Source organism: Rattus norvegicus, chromosome 1, assembly GCF_021556685.1.
Source record: "Rattus norvegicus strain SHRSP/BbbUtx chromosome 1, alternate assembly SHRSP_T2T, whole genome shotgun sequence".
Lineage (NCBI taxonomy): Eukaryota > Metazoa > Chordata > Mammalia > Rodentia > Muridae > Rattus > Rattus norvegicus.
The window spans coordinates 8,495,050-8,500,203 of record NC_141534.1 but is presented as its reverse complement, the minus strand read 5'-3'; the positions used below and the strand labels follow the sequence as shown (position 1 = coordinate 8,500,203).

The window sequence follows — 5,154 nt, the reverse complement described above, 5'->3', positions numbered from 1 at the left end:
ATGATTGCCTTTGACAAACAGACTCAACTAACAATGACATAAGAAAATTTGTGACATTCTTGGTCTGTTATTCACACATGCTCTGTGTGTTAGTCACCCTCTTAAAGCGTCCTGGGTCACCGCAATCCATGGCCCAGCTACTGAAACTGCAATTCAGCTGTTCCGGAGGGGAAATCTGATAATGGGTTAATTTGTTATTCAAGCACAGGGAGACAAACAGCTCAACCTAGTCCATGCCCTTTATTTCAAAAGTCAGTGGATTTCAACTCAGAGAGTCAAGACCACAGCAAAACCATCCCTGAGTACATTTGCCCTTCGGTATGACTTAAAATGTCAAGCGTACGTCTGGCTATTTAGAAGGTGTTTTGGGGGGCTGGAGAGATGGCTCAGAGGTTAAGAGCACTGACTGCTCTTCCAGAGGTCCTGAGTTCAATTCCCAGCAGCCACATGGTGGCTCATGACCATCCGTAATGAGGTCTGATGCCCTCTTCTGGTGTGTCTGAAGACAGCTACAGTGTACTCATAAATAAATAAGTCTTAGAATGTGCCATGGTAGGGGAGTGTCAGGGTATACCTTACCCTGTTCCCTGTCCCTGGACTTTGTGACTGCCATTAAGTAAGGAAGGTATACCTTTATCCATTCCTTTCCCCCTGCCATGGCCTACTTACTCCAAACTAGGCCTTACCTCTACAGTTGAACCACCTACTTCCCAATAGTCAATTCAAAATTCAAATCCATCTATGGATTGAACTGTGATGATCTAACCCTCTCTGCATGCATCCTCCGAGACTCACCTGTAGTGTGCCTTTCTAGTCTTTGAGTTGACTCAAGAGTTGCTCAAGTTGACAGCCAAGATTAGCTATCACATAGAGCCTATATTGGGACCATACGACGTTCCCAATGAGACAATGTTAACCAATGAAACTAGGCTTGCCTAGAAGCAGATTTGGTAAAGAATCTCTTCTAAAATGCTCCCCCCCCACACACACACACATATTCCAGCTGAGAAGCATCTTGACCCATCATAGCAACAGCCAAATGTGTGATGGCCAACAGACCTGTCTTATAACATTTCTTTCCAACCCAAAAGACAGATTTACATTTGCGTGCCACAAGCACACGTGCTCTTCCCTTCCTGATGACTACAAAGTAGAGCTCGCTCTTATTCGGATGGTAGCATGATGCTGTGCTACGCTTCCCGGGGACACTCCATATGTGGTCAAAACCTGTGCCACAACCAGATCCTGTGCACAGTTACAAAGAGACTCATGTCCAGGAACTGAAAGCCAGGTTACAAGGAATACATGAGGTCCTGTAACAAGAGACTTATAACATGCACGCTCAGCCCCTACCACCAAGCACAAGGGGTGACAGTATTGTAGAGTCATCCAAAGACACGATTTTTGGAATAAAAAAAAGAAATGTTTTGCTTCATCGTTATTTAAAAAAAAAACCAGAAAGTGGTACATTAAGTAGTATTTAATATGGTAATATGATAGTTATTAAATGTATTTTCAAACTTAAAAATAATTGAGACAGACAAGTTTCCTTATAGTTTTATTGTCCTTTCCCATAGGATGGGCCTATGTTTTTTTCTCTACCCTTGTGTCCTCTTTGCACGGAGGTATTCTGCCAGATCCCTTCCTCGTAGATTTATTTATTAGTATTCTGTGAAATAGAGAAACATCTTGCAATGAAAGATGTATATAGGAAAACAAATTAACATTCTCACTACAGATTAGGGAATTCACACACACACACACACACACACACACACACACACACACACACACACTAGTTAACTTGACCAAATGCCCCAAGTCAACATGGTACAATATGCTTGGAACTGTAGACTGGGTTCCCCATAAGCTTGTGCTGATGGAGTCTAAAATGACAGCTGCTTGCTAGGGATCACCTAGGAATGGAAATGTCCGAAGCAAGATCGGGCATAGGAAGAAGCCAAGCCATGGTGCAGACAGGACAGATCTTCAGTCAACTGGACAAAAAGTTCTGAAGCATTTAATGGTCAGCAGAGTCCCTGTAAAAGCTGGACTGGCACAGGGCACTGGCTGCCTGGAGATGGTGTCCTTGTAGATGAAGTGGCTCTCTGTGGCTGAGTCAGGACTGGAGAGTGTGGATGCCAGATCAGAGCTGGGGCTGCCAGATGCCTGCGTTTCTAGCCGTCAGATATCAAGTTCTCTCCTAGGGGAGGAAACACAAGACCAATAATACATTGCCTGTTTAAAACAAAAAATTAAGTGGATGACAACTCAAGCAGTCTGGTTTCAGAGCTCACTCTTTTGTGTGTATGTGGGTTTTTTTTTAAATGTTTTCAAAAGTATGTGTTTATTGTGCAAAATGAGGGGTTTCGTTATGACACTGTGGAACATGTATGTAACGTGTGTTTTGATTACATTCACCCCATTGCCCTCTCTTTTTCCCCTCCCCCTCCTGCTAATCTCCTCTCATGTCCCAATGAGTCCCTCCTCCTACCCTAGACCCTTTGTCTCAATCTAGAAAAGTTCACCAGGGTCATTCACAGCAATGCAGCTGATTAGAAGTGGCTAGACCATTGTCTCTTCCTCTACCAGTAACCATCTTTAAATCTTCAGTTAAGGTACAGCCTTATGCATCCCTCTGCCCTGGATGGGCTCAGTACTGTGCAGATCTCCTGAGAGTTCGAGAAGGAACTAGTCATACGAGCCCTAAAGTCAGGAGCCTCTGATTTCCCAGGTCCTTTCTCCCTTAAAGAAGTATCAGGATCAGACAGACCCCGGTGGGCCTTTGATGGAAGGCTAGAAACCTGGTCTCGGGACCAATCAATCTCTCTTCCACTTGGCTACACTTTCCCATGTAGCACAGGCCAACGTTTCTCACTGGTGTTGATGCTTGCAGGGGTCTAAGGGACCTACAAAACTGAGTTTTCACGCTGATAGGACAGTTACAAGCCAGGGTTGGCAGTATGCTCAAATCTGCAAGTGTATGGCCCCATCATTTCCATCTAGTTGACAGGTATGTGACAGCCTGACTCTAAGCAAAGATCCAGTGATGGCAGTACTGGAAAACGAAACAAAACAAAACACAGGAGGAGAGCTGAGCGGCCACCTAGCCTACAGCAGGGTAAGGAGGTCCAATGCAGGGAACCTGGACCTGTGTTCAGAGACGTACATGTTCAATACTAATGGGCGTCGCTGCACAGAGGACCTGGGCAGCTCAGCTCAGCCGCACTTATGCTAGCATAGCTATTCAGTAGAGTCATCTTATCAGACTAAACTCCTTTCTGAAATTATAGTTTCAAGACAGCTTTAGATTGGCTCATCGGGAAATCATGGACTTACATGATTCCAGGTGAATGTTGCTTAAGAGAACGTGTCATACTCTGACAACACAGGGTCTCTACGTGAGCTCTCACTCACACGTGTACCCCGTGGGTTCAGAACAAAGAAACTCAGTACGGACAACAGGCAAAAGGTCAAACTCCAAGCACAGTTTTCTACCCCTAGAATAAAGCTTTGTGGTTTGGCTCTAACAAAATGACATTAAACCGATGCGCGTGCTCTCTCTCTCTCTCTCTCTCTCTCTCTCTCTCTCTCTCTCCCTCTCCCTCTCCCTCTCCCTCTCCCTCTCCCTCTCTCTCTCTCTCTCTCTCTCTCTCTCTCTCTCTCTCTCTCTCTCTCTAATGCCGCTTTTACCTTGGATTGCTTTGGATCTGTTATTAAACAGCCTGCAGTCATTTATATGGCGTTATTTATATGGCGTTCATCTTGAAGTAGCATTATCCTTGAATAACTTCACAGGAGATACAGATTAACTCCACAGGGAACCCTGTGTTTGCTTCCCTTTAGAAGGTCCTACTCACTTGTCAAGTCAAAGGGACCCTATACCAGGACCATGTGGAAGTTGGAGCCAGGACCCACACCTTTGGTGGTGTCAGTTGCGGGCTCTGATTTGCACAGGAGGGACATTGTAATGTTTGTGACTTTGGATGGATGTAGAATTGTGTGGCAATGTCCTGTTTCCTAATCCTCCTTTGCTCATCGCTGACTCGGAGGACACGGGTTTGAGGTAATTCGCTGCTGTTGCCAGCTTTCAACACACGACGCAATGGTGCAAGGCCACCGCAGGGTCCTCTTCAGCCTCCCATCTGAGTACGGGAAGGAGCTGCAGACCCAGAAGAGTGACTGTGAGCTTCTCCTGGGCAAGAATGTTATGCTATCCCTAAAGCCTTGTCACTGGAAGAACCCTTACATCTGGGTGTTCACTGCACCTACTTCAATCTGTTCCCGTTTGTATTAGCTTGGTTTTTTTTTAAGGTGGAGTCTCCTGCAGCCTGGGTTGGGCCTTGAACTGGTCAAGGATGACCTTAAACTCCTGATCTTCCTGCCTTTAGCTCCCAAGGATTATGCCACCCAGTCTTAGGGGGTGCTCCAGATTAAACCCTGGCACTTTCGTAAGTGCCAGGCAAGCATTCTGAGCTCCGCTCCACTGCTCTATGTCCCCAGCGTTCACTCAGTTTTTGCCGTATCACTTTTAGTCAGTTCCCCATTTGAAGCGCTTTAGGACTTTGTGGTGCCAACAGTCTGCTTTTGCGTTTTCTTCGGGATCATGGGGAGACACTTCCAGGCTGGGTTCCACAAATTCACAGGAGCTAGAAGCCCTCAGCAGAGAAGGGGATCTTTTGGCCCGAGGAGTGTGTAAAAGGGGAAAGTGGGACAACTGAACTCCTAGAACTTCGGCAGGGGGACGAGGAGAAGCGAGAGAAGAAAACCAGTGCTCGAACGCGACAGAAGGCTTTCCGGTGCAGACGTACATCTTGTCTAAACTAGAGTCAGGTATTCGGCTAAAATGAACAAAGGATATGAACGTAAAGATGTTCCACCTGTTTATAAAAACGGCGCCCGCAGAGAACGAGTAACTGCCTCTCGAAATCCACTTAAGGAAGATCTCACTTCTCTTCACAGAAAGCTATTACTGGATCCTTTATCTGTCTGTAGGAATATGGGCTTTTGCTGGACAGTGGCGGTTCCAGCACTTGGGAGGCAGAGGCAGGTTGATCTTCAAGACGGGCCTCGTATTCAGTGAATTCCAGGACGGCCAAGGCCACGTAGAGAAGCCTTGTCTTGAAAAACAAACATCAAAAAAAAAAAAAAAAA

General features: G+C 45.9%; 1 long non-coding RNA gene across 1 annotated transcript; it reads right to left on the bottom strand.

The window, feature by feature from the left end:
- Positions 1–1,542: 1,542 nt before the first annotated feature.
- On the bottom strand, positions 1,543–4,950 carry LOC120098780 (uncharacterized). The gene is made up of 3 exons (XR_015648998.1): positions 3,694–4,950; positions 1,917–2,203; positions 1,543–1,669 (listed from the first exon to the last, which is right to left on the bottom strand). It is a non-coding gene; the product is annotated as an uncharacterized LOC120098780 (long non-coding RNA).
- Positions 4,951–5,154: the final 204 nt, after the last annotated feature.